Below are 17,236 nucleotides of genomic sequence, written 5' to 3' on the forward strand. Positions count from 1 at the left end.
CAGACAAGGGTCACTGCATCTAACTAAAAATCTACACATCTACTGAAACAACCAACCAAGTGAAAAGACAACCTATGGAATGGGAGAATATATTGGCAAACCACGTATCTGATATGGGGATAATTCCCAAAATATGTCAGGAACTCCTTCAACTCAATAGCAAAAAAACAAATAACCTGATTTTAAAATGGGTAAAGGAAGGGGATTCAAGATGGCAGAAGAGTAAGACGCGGAGATCACCTTCCTCCCCACAAGTACATCAGAAATACATCTACACGTGGAACAACCCCTACAGAACACCTACTGAACGCTGGCAGAAGACCTCAGACCTCCCAAAAGGCAAGAAACCCCCACGTACCTGGGTAGGGCAAAAGAAAAAAGAATAAACAGAGACAAGAATAGGGCCGGGACCTGCACCAGTGGGAGGGAGCCGTGAAGGAGGAAAGGTTTCTACACACTAGGAAGCCCCTTCGCGGGCGAGACTGCAGGTGGCAGAGGGGGGGAGTTTCGGAGACCCGGAGGAGAGCACAGCAACAGGGGTGCGGGGGGCAAAGCAGAGAGATTCCCACCCAGGGGATCGGTGCCGACCAGCACTCACCAGGCCGAGAGGCTTGTCTGCTCACCTGCGGGGTTGGGCGGGGCTGGGAGCTGAGGCTCGGGCTTCGGTCGGAGGCAGGGAGAGGACCGGGGTTGGCGGCGTGAACACAACCTGCAGGGGGTTAGTGCGCCACAGCTGGCCGGGAGGGAGTCCAGGGAGAAGTCTGGACCTGCCGAAGAGACAAGAGATCATTGTTTTGGGGTGTGCGAGGAGAGGGGATTCAGAGCGCCGCCTAAATGAGCTCCAGAGACAGGCGCGAGCCGCAGCTAACAGCGCGGACCCCAGAGACGGGCATGAGACGCTAAGGCTGCTGCTGCCGCCACCAGGAAGCCTGTGTGCGAGCACAGGTCACTATCCACCACCCCCTTCCGGGGAGCCTGTGCGGCCCGCCACTGCCAGGGTCCCGGGATGCAGGGTCACCTCCCCCGGGAGAACGCACGGCGCGCCTCAGGCTGGTGCAACGTCACGGCGGCCTCTGCCGCCGCAGGCCCGCCCCGCCCTCCATGCCCCTCCCTCCCCGCGGCTTGAGTGAGCCAGAGCCCCCGAGTCAGCGGCTCCTTTAACCCCGTCCTGTCTGAGCGAAGAACAGACGCCCTCCAGCGACCTACACGCAGAGGCGGGGCCAAATCCAAAGCTGAGCCCCGGGAGCTGTGAGAACAAAGAAGAGAAAGGGAAACCTCTCCCAGCAGCCTCAGGAGCAGCGGATTAAATCTCCACAATCAACTTGATGTACCTGCATCTGGGGAATACCTGAATAGACAACGACTCATCCCAAATTGAGGCGGTGGACTTTGGGAGCAAAGATATATTTTTTTTTTCCCTTTTTCTGAGTGTGTATGTGTATGCTTCTGTGTGTGATTTTGTCTACATAGCTTTCCTTTTACCATTTGTCCTAGTGTTCTGTCTGTCTTTTTTCTTTTTTTAGTATAGTTTTTAGTGCTTGTTATCATTGGTGGATTTGTTTTGTGGTTTGGTTGCTCTCTTCTTTTTTTTATTTTTAATATTTTTAAATAATTGTTTATTTTAATAACTATTTTATTTTATTTTACCGCTTTCTTTCTTTCTCTTCCTTCCTTCCTTCCTTCCCTCCCTTCCTTCCTCACTTCCTCCCTCCCTCCCTCCTGCTCGCTCTCTCTCTCTCTGTCTCTCTCTCTCTCTCTCTCTCTCTCTCTTTCTTTCTTTCTTTCTTTTTCTTTCTCCCTTTTATTCTGAGCCATGTGGATAACAGGCTCTTGGTGCTCCGGCCAGGCATCAGGGCTGTGCCTCTGAGGTGGGAGAGCCAAGTTCAGGACATTGGTCCACCAGAGACCTCCCAGCTCCACGTAATATCAAACGGCGAAAATCTCACAGAGATCTCTGTCTCAACACCAGCACCCAGCTTCACTCAACGACCAGCAAGCTACAGTGCTGGACACCCTATGCCAAACAACTAGCAAGACAGGAACACAACCCCACCCATTAGCAGAGAGGCTGCCTAAAATCATAATAAGTCCACAGACACCTCAAAACACACCACCAGACGTGGACCTGCCCACCAGAAAGACAAGATCCAGCCTCATCCACCAGAACACAGGCACTAGTCCCCTCTACCAGGAAGCCTACACAACCCACTGAACCAACCTCAGGGACAGACACCCAAAACAACAGGAACTACGAACCTGCAGCCTGCAAAAAGGAGACCCCAAACACAGTAAGATAAGCAAAATGAGAAGACAGAAAAACACACGGCAGATGAAGGAGCAAGATAAAAACCCACCAGACCGAACAAATGAATAGGAAATAGGCAGTCTACCTGAAAAAGAATTCAGAATAATGATAGTAATGATGATCCAAAATCTTGGAAATAGAATGGAGAAAATACAAGAAAAATTTAAAAAGGACCTAGAAGAACTAAAAAGCAAACAAATAATAATGAACAACACAATAAATGAAATTAAAAATTCTCTAGAAGGGATCAATAGCAAAATAACTGAGGCAGAAGAACAGATAAGTGACCTGGAAGATAAAATCGTGGAAATAACAACTGCAGAGCAGAGTAAAGAAAAAAGAATGAAAAGAATTGAGGACAGTCTCAGAGACCCCTGGGACAACATTAAACGCACCAACATTTGAATTATAGGGGTCCCCGAGAAACAAGAGAAAAAGAAAGGGACTGAGAAAATATTTGAAGAGATTATAGTTGAAAACTTCCCTAATATGGGAAAGGAAATAGTTAATCAAGTCCAGGAAGTGCAGAGAGTCCCATACAAGATAAATCCAAGGAGAAGCACACCAAGACACTATCAAAAATTAAATACAAAGAAAAAATATTAAAAGCAGCAAGGGAAAAACAACAAATAACATACAAGGGAATCCCTATAAGGTTAACAGCTGATCTTTCAGCAGAAACTCTGCAAGCCAGAAGGGAGTGGCAGGACATATTTAAAGTGGTGAAAGGGAAGAACCTACAACCAAGATTACCCTACACAGCAAGGATCTCATTCACATTCAACGGAGAAATTAAAACCTTTACAGACAAGCAAAAGCTAAGAGAATTCAGCACAACCAAACCAGCTTTATAACAAAGAAACTAAAGAAACTTCTCTAAGCAGGAAACACAAAAAAAGGAAAAGACCTACAATAACAAACCCAAAGCAATTAAGAAAATGGGAATAGGAACATACATATTGATAATTACCTTAAATGTAAATATATTAAAAGCTCCAAACAAAAGACACAGACTGGCTGAATGGATACAAAAACAAGACCCATATATATGCTGTCTACAAGAGACCCACTTCAGATCTAGGGACACATACAGACTGAAAGTGAGGGGATGGAAAAAGATACTCCATGCAAATGGAAATCAAAAGAAAGCTGGAGTAGCAATTCTCATATCAGACAAAATAGACTTTAAAACAAAGACTATTACAAGAGACAAAGGACACTACATAATTATCAATCCAAGAAGAAGATATAACAATTGTAAATATTTATGCACCCAACATAGGAGCACCTCAATACGTAAGGCAAATACTAACAACCATAAATAGGGAAATTGACAGTAACACAAGAATAGTAGGGGACTTTAACATCCCACTTTCACCAATGGACAGATCATCCAAAATGAAAATAAATAAGGAAACAAAAGCTTTAAATGACACATTAAACAAAATGGACTTAATTGATATTGATAGGACATTCTATCCAAAAACAACAGAATACACTTTCTTCTCAAGCGCTCATGGAACATTCTCCAGGATAGATCATATCTTGGGTCACAAATCAAGCCTTGGTAAATTTAAGAAAATTGAAATCGTATCAAGTATTTTTTCTGACCACAACGCTATGAGACTAGATATCAATTACAGGAAAAAATCTGTAAAAAGTACAAACACATGGACGCTAAACAATACACTACTTAATAACCAAGAGATCACTGAATAAATCAGAGAGAAAAATCAAAAAATACCTAGAAACAAATGACAATGAAAACATGACGACCCAAAACCTATGGGATGCAGCAAAAGAAGTTCTAAGAGGGAAATTTATAGCAATACAATCCTATCTTAAGAAACAAGAAGCATCTCAAATAAACAACCTAAGCTTACACCTAAAACAATTAGAGAAAGAAGAACAAAAAAACCCCAAAAGTTAGCAGAAGGAAAGAAATCATAAAGATCAGATCAGAAATAAATGAAAAAGAAATGAAGGAAACTGTAGCAAAGATCATTAAAACTAAAAGCTGGTTCTTTGAGAAGATAAACAAAGTTGATTAACTATTAGCCAGACTCATCAAGAAAAAAACGGAGAAGACTCAAATCATAGAATTAGAAATGAAAACGGAGAAGTTAACAAGTGACACTGCCGAAATACAAAGGATCATGAGAGATTACTACAAGCAACTCTATGCCAATAAAATGGACAACCTGGAAGAAATGGACAAATTCTTAGAAATGCACAACATTCCAAGACTGAACCAGGAAGAAATAGAAAACATGAACAGACCAATCACAAGCACTGAAATTGAAACTGTGATTAAAAATCTTCCAACAAACAAAAGCCCAGGACCAGATGGCTTCACAGGCAAATTCTATCAAACATTTAGAGAAGAGTTAACACCTATTCTTCTCAAACTCTTCCAAAATATAGCAGAAGGAGGAACATTCCCAAACTCATTCTACAAGGCCACCATCACCCTGATACCAAAACCAGACAAAGATGTCACAAAGAAAGAAAACTATAGACCAATATCACTGATGAACATAGATGCAAAAATCTTCAACAAAATACTAGCAAACAGAATCCAACAGCACATTAAAAGGATCATACACCATGATCAAGTGGGGTTTATCCCAGGAAAGCAAGGATTCTTCAATATACGCAAATCAATCAATGTGATACACCAAATTAACAAATTGAAGGAGAAAGACCATATGATCATTTCAATAGATGCAGAGAAAGCTTCTGACAAAATTCAACACCCATTTATGTTAAAAATAAACCTTCCAGAAAGTAGGCATAGAGGGAACTTACCTCAACATAATAAAGGCCATATATGACAAACCCACAGCCAACATCATTCTCAATGGTGAAAAACTGAAACCATTTCCACTAAGATCAGGAACAAGACAAGGTTGCCCACTATCACCACTGTTATTCAACATAGTTTCAGAAGATTTAGCCACAGCAATCAGATAAGAAAAAGAAATAAAAGGGGGCTTCCCTGGTGGCGCAGTGGTTGAGAGTCCGCCTGCCGAAGCAGGGGACATGGGTTCATGCCCCGGTCCGGGAGGATCCACATGCCGCGGAGCAGCTGGGCCCGTGAGCCACGGTTGCTGAACCTGTGCGTCCGGAGCCTGTGCTCCGCAATGGGAGAGGCCACAACAGTGAGAGGCCCGCATACTGCAAAAAAAAAAAAAAAAAAAAAAAAGAGTGAGATGAAAGTAGCAACACATAAAAATAACCTATCAGGACTGCTTTCTGCTTGTCTCACATTACACAAAAGAGAATTGGTTTTTCTAATTTTGTATTACATGTATAGATGCATTCTAAAAATGGGACTTTGTGAGTGAGCCCATAATTTTGTTGTTGATAACATACATTATACTCTGTGTACATGTAGAAGGTAGAGGTAGGGAATCTAATCACAGGAAAAAATGTACAAATATTTTAGGTAAATTTTATTTGCATCTCTCCATTTTATTTGGGTTGCTCTTGTAGATACAACAGCACTGTCACACTGTTTACTTACTTGTATCCACTGTGAGTCTAAAAACTCCTTGACTTTGCATCCCCAGAACTTACCATGCTTGAAAAGTTGTTTTCAAATTAAGTTGTAAATAAATTTTAAGTGAATAAAAAATAAAATGGGCAAAGGATCTGAATAGACTTTTCTCCAAGGGAAATATACTAATGGCCAACAGGTATGTGAAAAGGTGCTCTTTTTTTTTTTTTTTTTTGCTAATCATCAGGGAAATGCAATTCAAAACTTTAATAAGACACCACCTCACATTGTTAAGATGAGTATTTTTGTTAGTATTTTTTTTAAGTGTTGGCAAGGTTGTGGAGAAATTGGAACCCTTGTACTCTGTTGGTGGGAATGTAAAATGGTGTAGCCACTATGGAAAACAGTGTAGGGATTCCTCAGAAACTTAAAAATAGAGCTACAGTACGATCCAGCAATCTCACTTCTGGGTATATATTCAAAAAAATTGAAATGAGTATCTCGAAGAGCTGTCTGCATTCAATGTGCATTGCAGCACTATTTACAAGAGCCAAGGTATGGAGACAACCAAGTGTCCATTGACAAGTGAATGGAAAAAGAAAATCTGGCATATATATGCAATGGAATATTATTCAGCCTTGCAAAAGAAGGAACTCCTACCATTGGCAGAAATGTGGACGGACCTGGAGGATGTTATGCTGAGTGAGATAAACCCGCCACCAGATAAGAGCCGCATGTTCCTCTGCTGAGATGCACCTGAAATAGACACAGACAACAGAACAGCGGTTATGGGGGAGGGGGCGGGGCCGCCATGGGTGTAAAGTTACAGTTACACCAGATGAGTAGTTCCAGAGATCTGTTGTACAGTTTGTGCCAAAAGGTAACAAGAAGGTATTGTGGGGCTTCCCTGGTGGCTCAGTGGTTAAGAATCCACCTGCCAATGCAGGGGACACGGGTTTGAGCCCTGGTCCGAGAAGATCCCTCGTGCCACGGAGCAACTAAGCCCATGTGCCACAACTACTGAGCCCACGTGCCACAACTACTGAAGCCCACATGCCTAGAGCCCATGCTCTGCAACAAGAGAAGACACCACAATGAGAAGCCCGCGCACCGCAACAAGGAGTAGCCCCCGCTCACCGCAACTAGAGAAAGCCCACGCGCAGCAACGAAGACTCAACGCAGCCAAAAATAAATAAATAAATTTATTAAAACAATAATAAAATAAAATAAAATTCAGCACTTCCATCTTAAAAAAAAAAAGGTATCGTGCACTTAAAAATCTGCGAGGAGGGTAGCTCCCCTGTTAAATGTCATCACCACAAAAGACACAAAACTGAAACACGGAAACTTTCCAAGGCGATGGATGTGTTCATTTCCTTGGCCGTGGTGATGGTGACAGGAGTCTATACATATGTCCAAGCTCACCAAATTATATACATTAATATGTCCAGTTTTTTATATACCAATTATACCTCAATAAATCTGGTAAAAATAAAGTTAATTTTTAGCCATTATTTAAAAATGAGAGTAACGATAGTTTGTCTTTTCTTTGGCAATATTTGTATACTCAGTTTTATTGCTTTGTTGCTTTGATTGACATGCCTGAAGCGATATTACATGAATGGGCATTTCTAAATGGTTTCTGCCTTTAACACCTTCAGTATTTCCTCATTTAAGGTCGTGTTTGTTGTTGGTTTCTGGAAGACACTTTTTGTTACAGTCTTGAAATTCTATTCTATTTCTATTTACACCAAGCTTGTGATTAGGAAATCTGATGTTCTCAGCTGCGTTTTGGTCGTGCAGTAATAAAATCCCCTGAGTTCTCTTCTCTGGAACGTGGGATGTGATAAGCTGTGTTGATAGACCTCTCAGGGGGGAAGCAGTCCCCACGCTCTGGAATAAACCCCTCTTGACCGCAGTCTGAGTTCTTAACGTGTCACTGCTGGGTTCAGTCTGCTCATGACTTACGTGGTGTGTTTGCTTGTCATGAGGAAGGAATGTCTCTACTGTGTATGGGGGGATCTTTATTATAGTGGTTTGTGAAGCTTTTATGAAATGACTGGTACTCGAGTCTTCTCTGTTCTAGAACAGTTTGTGTAAACAGGGATTACATGTTCCCTGTATATCTGGTAAAATCACTTGAAAAATCATCTGACTTGGGCAGCTTTTCACCTTCTTTTGGTGGTGAGTCTTTGCTATGCTTTTCGCGGGATTATGTGGTTATCAGGCTATCTACCTGGGCTCACTCCCACTCCGCGGGTGAATTTTTCCACAAAGTCATTAATTTCATCCATATTTTCAAATTTATTGACAAAAAAAATTGGACAGGTAGCTTTTACAGTTCTTTTCGTCTCTTGCATCTCTCGCCGTTGCACCCCTGTTCTGACTCCTAAATTCGATTGTGTATATTCCCTCTCGGTTTTCCTAAAAGTCAGGCTTGCCAGGAACTTGTCTTTCCCAAATATATATTTTTTTAAATAACCAGCTTTTGGTATTTTTTATTAGTCCAGGGTTTTTTTTGTACTCTATTAATTTAGTCACTCTCAATTTTATCCTTCCTATTCTCTTTTATTCATTCTTTTTCTGGTTTCTAATAGTGAATGCTTAACTTGTTCATTTCAAACGTTTCCTGCTCAACAATAAAAGTAATTATGGGTAAAGCTACAAAATTTCTTCTAATTATGACTTTAGGTTCATCTTAAAGGTTTTAAGATGAAATATACTCCCTTTACAGGTTTCTACATAACTAGTCACTTAGAAGTTATTTGCCTTTTGATCTGGGAATCATTTCCTAAAGTGTGTTTCAAATTTCCAAGTGGATAAATAGTTTGGCCTCTTATTATTCATTTCCAGATTAGTGTGGTCTGTAAGAACTCTACTTTTCAAAATTTATGAAAAACTCCTTTGATATCAAAGAAATTGGGAAATTTCTATTTTCACAAGAAGAGAATATCTCACACACATACACACACATGTGCGCTCACACAGACCCTGGCTCGTTGATTCTTCTTTGAATCCTGAATGTCTGTTTATTTCCTTCTCAACTGGTCAGATTCTGAGAGAGGGGTAACAGCTTCCCACTGGGATTGGGATTTTACAGATTCTCCCTGGATTTGTGGGGGGTTTGCCTGATGTGTCTGGCTTGGCGCACTGACTGTTTCCTTTCTTAAGTGGACCATTCTTTTTAACTTCGCGACATACCCCTTAGCCCAGCGGATGGGTGGATGCAGCATCCGTCCAGCCCCCCAGCCCCGCTCCCTTCCCTGGAAGTGACCCACCATGGACGGCCTCCAGGCTCTGCGCCCAGCCTGGGTGGGCCTCGGGGGGTGGCAGCCCCGCCTTGATCCCGCAGCCCCTGCCTGTGGGTCTGCCTCGGGTTGCCCCCTCTCGGTGACCCCTCCCACTGACTCTGTCCCCCTGGGCCCCATAACCCGCCCTCCCCCACCCTTTCAAAACTTGGAGAAAGCACAGTCCTGCGGTCGGCAGCCACCGAGAGTCCCCCGTGGTGCCCAAGACACTGTCCCACCTTGGTGCACAGTCCTGTCCCTAAGCCCTCCTCCAGCGATCCACACCCGAGGCTGCCATCCGTGCGTGTCCTGTCACCCTAACAGGACCTTGAATTCCACTTGGCCTCTCCTCTTTGTTTAGCGTTTGCCTGTTCCTTTCTTTCTTGACTACTCTTTTGACTGTCTCATAAAAATAATATAGTTCAGGTTCATTTTGTTTTCTTTTTAATCTAATCTGAGTGACGGGGAGGATGCACAGGGGGCTCCTGGGGACACGTTCTACATCTATACCAGGATGATGGCTTCACAGGCGAGTCCCCTGGCTGCTGTTCTCAAGCCATACAACGGTGGTCTGCGCCTTTCACACGTGCTGCGATTCGATGAAAATGTGAAAACAGAACCAAGGTGGTGCAGTTCTTGTGCGATGTTGACGGATCCCCAGACAGAGCAGCAAAAAGCGCCGTCCTCCTCAGGGTCCCAATAGGTCCCGTTGTTGCCTCAGCGCGAGGTCAGGAAGCTGCTCACAGAAGGAATATTCTTTCCTCAGTGAAGTCACAAGCAGCATCTGAGAAATGTTTGACTTAGTCACAGGTCAAGGAGCGAGCAGGACCTTACACTCGGCTGGAGTGAAGACTGGAGCGGAGCCGGGGGACCCAGGACCGGGCGCAGCCTCTACCTGCCCCATCTGGGAGGCTGGGCAGAGCAGAGTGCCCAGGTGCACCCAGGGAGCCTCTTCCGACCATCAGAGTCTGTCCAGCGGAAGCCTGGAGGCTCCAGGAAGCGGCCCAAGGCAGGGAGGGTCCGGAGAAGGGGCAGTGCCTCCGTGGAAGTGTCCTGAAAGCGGGATGGACTTGCTGGCCTCAGAGACTCATAACAGGGGCCCCTGCGGGCATGAGCATGAATCCAAGGGCAGAAGGGCAGCCAGGGGTAGAGGGAGCATCTCCAGTCCCATCTGGAGGGGCATCACCCGCCCAGCACGGAGGAGAAATCTTCTTTCTTCTTAAGTAGCTGGGCAACAGCCAACTTCACCACCCCTGGCCTGTAAGCCCCCTCCCCTTCTCTAGATGGAAAAGTGGGGCGCCCACGCCACCGTGTGCCAGGAGCCCCTCCACAGGCTCTCGGTGCTGGTGGGGCTGCTCGACGGAGGCAGTGGCCAGCATCGCCGTCCCTACGAGCTGCCTGCCCCTCTGCACGCTGGCGGAGAAGCTAAGAGGAGGGGTAACAAGTCAGGCAGCGTCTTCCCTGGACACTTTACCCTGCGTCTGCGAACACCGCTTAGGATTCTGAATTCTGGTTACCAGCCCAAACCCCTTCCTGAGCTTCAGCTCCAAATATTCATCAGCCTTCTAGAAGGTTCTCAAACCCAGTCATCCTCCTGTCCCCTGTCCTGGCAATGGGGACCCCATGGACCAGCTCCTGAAGCTGGAGGACGTGTGTGCCCTTGACCCCTCCCTCAAGCCCCTCACCGTGTCACAGCGATGATAATCCTGCACGATTCCGGAACCCCCCTCCCCTCCGTCCCACGAGGCCGTCTTCGTTCAGCCTTTTATGGCCTCCTCTCGGACTGCGTCTCTCTTTCACCTGAGCCATCGACCTAACTTCCACACCACTGAGAGGTCTAACATCCAAGTGCAGCTGTGATAGTGGTGGATTCGGGCTTTTTAGTGAAGAGCTGAGTGCAGATTCCCTTCCTGTGAAACTGAGGGCTATGTCACCCGACTCATCTCCCAGGCAGTGGTGGGGAGGGGGCATGAGAAGGCGGGAGCTCAGAGCCACCTGGACAGGGTGGTCTGGAGCCTCAGAGGGAGAGCGGAAGGGCTACGGCACAGGCTCTGGGGACCCACACAGCCGGGGCTCGCGCCTCAATCTTCCCAGCTGTGAAATGGGGGAATCAGTATCTGCTTCACGGACTGGTGTAGAATTAAATTAGTTAATGCTTGGAACATCCTTAAAAGGTGCTTGGCTCCTGGAAAGCACCATGTGAGAATTAGTTATTACTGCCTGTTTCCTGGGGCCAACAGAACAAAATACCACAAACCTGGAGGCTTAGAAAACAGAAAGATCATCTCCCATTTCTGGAGGCCGGAAGTCTGAAACAAAGGTGCCAGAGGGCTGGTACTCTGTGCAGACTGTGAGGGAAGGGTCTGTTCCAGGCCCGTCTCCTCGGTTCATAAATCTCTGTCTCATCTTCACATGGTGTTCTCCCTGGGTGTGTGTACCTGTCTCTGGGTCCAAATTTCTCCTTTTTATAGGAACACAGAAATATGGGACCATGGCCCACCCTAATGATCTCATCCTAACTGGGTCATCTTCAAAGACTCTATTTCCAAATAAGGTCACATGCACAAGTAGCAGGGGTTAGGGCTGCAGCCTCTTTCAGGGGGAACACAACTGAACCCATAACACAGCCGTGTGGAAATATCTAGTTGAACACTGCTATATGTAAAAGAGATAACTAATAAGGACCTCCCTGTAGAGCACGGGGAACTCTACTCAGTATGCTGTAATGATCTATATGGGAAGAGAATCTAAAAAAAGAGTGGATACATGTATATGTGTAACAGATTCACTTTGCTGTACACCCGAAACTAACACAGCATTGTAAACCAACTCCACTCCAATAAAATAGAAAAATACATATCTAGTTGATGGTGAGTAAATGGGCGTTTCAGCCTGAGACTCAAGAAGACCTAAGAAGGTATATGGATTGAGACGTGGTCAGATTCTAGGTGACAATGGGAATGGGTGAGTTCATCTAGCGAGGCTAGGAAAGGAAGGAGAATGTAAAGGAGGCCATAGGAAGAGGCGCCTGGGCAGAAGGCGCTAAGACTGGGCAGGCACGTCGGAGGAGCACCATGCGCTGGCTGTGGACACGGGGAGTGAGCTTTCAGGAGGCAAGGTGCGCCCGGCGGGGCCCAGAGCTGCCGAAAGGTCCAGGAGGGCCAGACGGGAGGAGTGTCCCATCAAACCGGGGGGCAGAGGGGCCATGCGCGTGCAAGGCTGCGTTTGTGGAAGGAAGGGACCAAAGTCAGGCAGCGCGGTTGCAGAGCACGTGGAGGAGAGGGTAGCTGTCACTCACACTAACTCCCCAGGGACGTGGGGGACCTTAGACAGAAAGGGCCACGTGGTGTGAGTGCAGACAGGCAGGGGGCCGGGAGGAGTTGGACTTCAGGACTGGAGGGCTTGGCCGGCTTCTACCTGGGGGGAACCAGGCGGTAGGGAGGGGGGACTCCAAGCCACAGGAGACAGACTGGACAGCTGATGGATCCAGGTCTTATAAATTAGGAGAACGCAACCTAAGTCCAATAATCACCGTGTTTTAATGAGGGACCCAATGCCCTGATGTAAATAAACAGAGCTAAGGGACTTCCCTGGCAGTCCAGTGGTTAAGAAGCCGCGTTCCAATGCAGGGGCACGGGTTTGATCCCTGGTCCGGGAACTACGATCCCACACACCGCACGGCCATAAAGAAAAAGAAAAAGAAGGGCTTCCCTGGTGGCGCAGTGGTTGAGAGTCCACCTGCCGATGCAGGGGACACGGGTTCGTGCCCCGGTCCGGGAAGATCCCACATGCCGCGGAGCGGCTGGGCCCGTGAGCCATGGCCGCTGAGCCTGCGCGTCCAGAGCCTGTGCTCCGCAATGGGAGAGGCCACAGCAGTGAGAGGCCCGCGTACCGCAAAAACAAAAACAAAAACAAAAGAAAAGAAATAGAGCCAAGAGAGATTTGGGACCAGGCAGTTATGGAGATGCCGTGAGAGAGAAGCCCTCAAATTCCTGCACCTCAGACAGCAGCCCATCCATTACCGTTTACATTTGAGACACTTAGACCTTTGGTCACAGTCAATCCAATTCAGGTCACGAGTTTACAAAATCTGTGTGCTGAGGCTGTCCGTGTCGCCGTCCCTCGGGAGAGTCCCAGATGTGATGTGAGGAGGAGGTCAGGTCACCAGCCCCTCCCCGTTCCCCTGCTGTGAGCATCCGGGCCAGGACCAGGACCCTCCGAGCGAATGCTGTTGTGTGAACTCGGTTTCCTCCAGTCGGGCCTGCTGGCTGCTCCGGCCCGGCGTCCTGGCCCCTGTGCTGGTCTGAGTTTCTGCCCTTGACGCCCGCCCTCCCCTCCGGCCCCAGATGCCCCTGGGTTGGGGGACAGAGGGACGCACCGCAGCCCGTTGCCCTGGGTCTTCCTCCCGGGACGACGCCCACGGCTCCGGTTCGGCTGTCCTCAGGCCAGGCTGTCGGAGGCCCCAGGAGGAAGGACGGCTTCTCCCCAGGGGGCCCAGGAGGCGGGGACGTTAGGACTTGCGGACGTGCGGGGCCGGGGGAGCGGGGCCTGGGTGCCTTTTTCCGGCACGTGGGTGTGCAGCGGGGTGCCGGGCGGAAGGGCGGCCACCCCCCACCGCAAGTTCTGGTGGGTTACACCGTTCCAGCGACGCTAGCCTCTGTCCCCACTAGTCTTAATCAGCCTGTCGCAGGTGGTGGTCCTAACCCAGTCTCAGGATTTGGGGGTCATCCCCCTTTAAATGGATTAACCAATAAACACCACATTGCGGAATTCACCACCAACAAATCAAACCCCCAGACCGAACATGCAAATCAACGGTTGGTCGTGACCATGAGGGCTTCGGAGGATCTGCCCTGGTGCCCTGCCTCCCTCTCCAACTCCTGGTAACAAGTCTCTGTATGTGTGTAAATCCTGCTGGTTCTGCTTCCCAGAGAACCCTGATTTGTACAGTTCAGACTCCTGGGCACCATCCTGGCCTCAGCCTGGGGCTGGACGGGGCCTTGAATAAACCATTCAGGTTGTTCTGAGGTTTCTCCTCTCAGAACAGCGCAGAATGTATGGTAGCGTGATAATTATTCATCACATTTCTAAAAGCATTGTCAGAAACCCGAGCTGCTCGTAAAGAAACCCTGGAAGCTGGTGGAAGTTCAAATGAAAAGCTCCTAGGGCGGTCTGGATGTGACAAAGAGGCCTGTGGCCTGGTCGCCTCGGGCCGCCCCAGATGTGTGAACTGGGGCCAGGCGCCTGCTGCAGGGTCTACCCAGTGGGTGTGTGAGTGACCCACACAGTTGTGTTGAGGATGTGGATATATTTAACAGAGAACGGAGACGGCCAGGACGGAGGGCTGCACAAAGCCAGGCTTCCTTCTGCTCTCAGCCCTCAGGGGTGCGGGCTGGCAGGGCGAAGGGCGCACAGCGTCCCCTAACCTCCAGCAGCTCACCCTGCTTCTGGGACACACGAGTAAACAGGGAATTATGATTCTGTGCCATGAGGCGGGAGTACAGGGTCCACGGGGGATGAGCTCCCCCAGGACGGGTGGTGGGGTTGTCAGGGGAGATTGTCCAGAGGAGGGGGATCACGCCCAGGGAACCTGGGCAGGACGCACTGGCTGGAATCTGAACCTCCTTGTTTCTGCTCCCTTTGCTGGCCGGCCCATCTTCCGAATAAGACCGTACTCCTTCAGCTGCTTTCTTGTGTTAAACAAAAAGCAAACAGCCCAAGGTTCCAGAATATTCCCACCCAATGATGCTACTGCATTAATATCAGAGTCAATTCATTGGGGGTTTGATGTTTAGTTTTTCAAATTATAATAAATGATCATCCATTATGAAAATAACCTGTGATATCTAATAGTGGGAGCTGACGATGTTTAAACGACCTGATTTCTTGCACAAGGCATGTTTCTTTAGCGTCACACAAGCATCAGTCACTGCATCCATTCGTGTACTGGGGTTGTCAGAACTGGAGGCAAGCTCAGGCCCCCGGAGGCAAGACGAGGCAGCAATGACGTTTCGTACAGGGCTGGCTGGTGACACAAACGCTGGGGCGCACCGGAGCCTCGGGAAGCCCCTGCAACCAGACACTGCTGAGAACACAGCGCTCAGGGTTCAGTCTCCGCCTCTCTCCCCATTTGCTGGATTCTCCATCTCTCCCCAAACTGGCTTTCGCTGGTCTCTGATTTACACGAACCGGTTCAACCACATGCAGAGACCAACCGGCAGAAGGGGAAGCCCTGTTCCAGTCCCCAGCAGGGTCCACCCTTGCTGTCCCCTGCGGGTGGGAGGTGGCTAGAACATTCAGTAGCAGGAACTCTGAGCCAGAAAGCGCTCCCACGGGTCTGCACACCTCACACTTCAGAGAAACCAGACCAGGTCCCTGGGATGTGGAGGCCCTTTGCACGCCTGTGTTCCCAGTCCAGTATGTATTTATCTCTGAATTGAACAAACTCTTGGAGACAATAATTCCTTATTTCCGAGGATTTCCCTAGGGAAAGTGGCAGGAAGTGGCCATCTGCTGCAGAGAGGCAGCCCCCAAAGCCCTTGATCCGCAAAGGTCATTTACAGCGCCATACTCAGGCGACACATCACCTCCCCATCGTAACCCCACGGGGCAGCAGGCGGAGAGGCAGGCCCGTCCACCCATACCCAGAATATGGGCTCCTAACCCAACAAGGACATTTTTGAAAAACAAAATCTTAAGCATTTTTTTATCATTTATGTATGGAACGCTATTTTCAAGGGTTATGACAGGAGCAAACCTACATAAAGCTATACTGGGCATTAGAGTCCAGTTGGGATGACACTTTTTAAATCACAGTGATTTAAACCTGAAGAAGAAAAATGGAAAGCCATAGAGCCAAACATAAATATATTGTGTTTGAAGTCTTGTTAAATAGGGCACAAGTAAACACAACAAATTTACTAGTAAATTTACAAATGCTTCACGTACCATTAAAAGCCAACATGGGAATTGTATTTCAGGAAATACCAATAAATAAAAAGCAAGCCACAATGTGAAACAAATTAGAATAAATGTATATAAAATTCCTATCGACAGAGCAAATGTACTACTAAAAACTGGTACAAAATATAAGGCAGACTAAAAAAAAAACTTAAATGATTCTTTTAAAAGGTAGCCATAGTACATGTTTAAGAAATACTCTAATAAAAGTGAATACACAGTATATAACAAAATAATACATTTGAAATAGTTACAATGTCCAGTGTCCAGGAAAAGCAAAATTTCACCAAAAATATTTAATACCTGGTGAGCAGTAGGAAAAAAATAAATTCTGCTTGAGAATAGCTTAACTCTAGTAGCAATGCCACCATTGCTTTGGAGTTGTATACCCAGGTGGTTTTTACTTCAATGTTACAGGAAAATCCCAGATTCTGCATCAAATTAGCTGTGTGGCTTGTGGGAAAAAGATAACCCTGGGATGGGAAACTCTGGTTGCCTTTGCTTTGATGGTTGGCAATGTCCATCTCCACCAGCAGGGGGAAGCAGCACCCTCTAGATCACCTTCCTGGCCACCTGGTGATGTCCACTGAACTCCCATCCCAAAGAAGGCAAGGGGAGTTCAGGGTGCATCTTTGATGACACACATGGTACTTAAAACACAACACCAAACCTCAATCTGGACGTGATAATTCGGGGGAGTCGCTGATAACTCATGTCAGAGTCAAAACAGAACCACAGCTGATTCCCAGTATGGGAGGGAGGAAAAGGTTTCCATTTGTTCACCTGCTGTGAACCAGGCGACTAGGCGGATGGATCACGCCCCATAGGAACTGACCCTAGTGCTAATGCCGGTGGACTGTACCAGCCCATCCACGGTCTACACGGTACATCCCATCATTCTACGGCCAATTAAGAGGGAAAAAAGTGTTCACAACTCAATGAAAAAGCATGCTGTATCAACATTTAGAATCTTCATTTTGTACTTGTCAAAAGAGCTATTTTTGTCTTATTTAGACATGGGTTTTTATCAAATATCACTTCTTTGGATACCTAAGTAGGGAAATAAGGCAAAACCAAGTAGTTAAGATTCCTTTGCCTTTTGTCAAGTTCAGAGTCTGTCTTCCAAACCGCATCCCACCCCGGGGTGCACACGTCAGGCTCCTCAGGACACTTCCACAAGGGCAG

Source organism: Aethalodelphis obliquidens, unplaced genomic scaffold, assembly GCF_003676395.1.
Source record: "Aethalodelphis obliquidens isolate GAN/ISIS:26980383/991018 unplaced genomic scaffold, ASM367639v1 scaffold15, whole genome shotgun sequence".
In the NCBI taxonomy this organism is placed as follows: Eukaryota; Metazoa; Chordata; class Mammalia; order Artiodactyla; family Delphinidae; genus Aethalodelphis; species Aethalodelphis obliquidens.